Raw genomic sequence first — 1,156 nt, 5'->3', positions numbered from 1 at the left:
CCTATGTTACCCCTGTTACCCTATGTTACCCCTGTTGCACTCTGTTACCCTATGTTACCCTATGTTACCCCCGTTACCCTCTGTTACCCCTGTTACCCTCTGTTACCCTCTGTTACCCCTGTTACACTCTGTTGCCCTCTGTTACTCCCTGCTGCCCCCTGTTCTGAGTTGTGTTTTCTTTAATGCAAATGAAGCGCTTCACTTCACACTTCGCTCTCCTCCAGGTATTTTTCTTTCTTGTTTTAAACATTTTATCCAGGCATGACTGTATGAACGTTTGACACATTAATGCACATTAAAACAGGCTTAATGCTAATGTGACAATACACGGGAAAGAGTTGAGAATGTAAACATGCCCCCATCAGGGTGGCATCATCCTGCAATATGCACATATTTAAAATAAATTATATGAGAAGTGAACTTTTCTCTCTAACTGCAAATGAAACAGGAACATTTAGAAACTCAACCAGGATCAGAATCAAGTGAGTTTGAGTCTGCAGAAGTTTTCGGCCCCCATCACCTGTTAAACACCTTCACCAGCTGAGAATGGGGTCGGCCGCGACTATCTGAGAGGAATAAATTGTGTGACTGTTTCTGTGGATTTCTCTTCAACCTTTTTAAAGGTTCTGGACTGGAGACCAATGTCAGGTTAAAGACTAACACCAGACAGATAAATGGTACACCCCATGCTTTGACCACTTCACCACCACTTCCTTTAATTTTTATATTACTTTTGTTAAATTATAATTTTTTTAAATCACCTTCAGACATTAGACATTGTGGTTTTGGCCTAAGAAGCTACAGGAAGTCTCCTCCATCTGATGCTGTTATTAACACTGATCATAAGAACCTGCAAAGTTCACTTTCGCACCATCCATCCATCCATCCATCCATCCATCCATCCATCCATCCATCCATCCATCCATCCATCCATCCATCCATCCATCCATCCATTTTATTCTGCCTATCCGGGGTCGGGTCACGTGGGCAGCAGCTTCAGATGGGAGGCCCAGACTTCCCTCCCCAGCCACTTCTTCCGCTCCTCCAGGTATCCCAAGGCGTTCCCAGGCCAGCCGAGAGACATCGTCCCTCCAGCGTGTCCTGGGTCTCCCCTCCTCCCGGTGGGACCTGAACTCCTCACCAGGGAGGCGTCCAG

The sequence above is a fragment of the Poecilia reticulata genome, linkage group LG1 (genome assembly GCF_000633615.1).
Source record: "Poecilia reticulata strain Guanapo linkage group LG1, Guppy_female_1.0+MT, whole genome shotgun sequence".
In the NCBI taxonomy this organism is placed as follows: domain Eukaryota; kingdom Metazoa; phylum Chordata; class Actinopteri; order Cyprinodontiformes; family Poeciliidae; genus Poecilia; species Poecilia reticulata.
Note: the sequence above shows the minus strand (reverse complement) of the source record.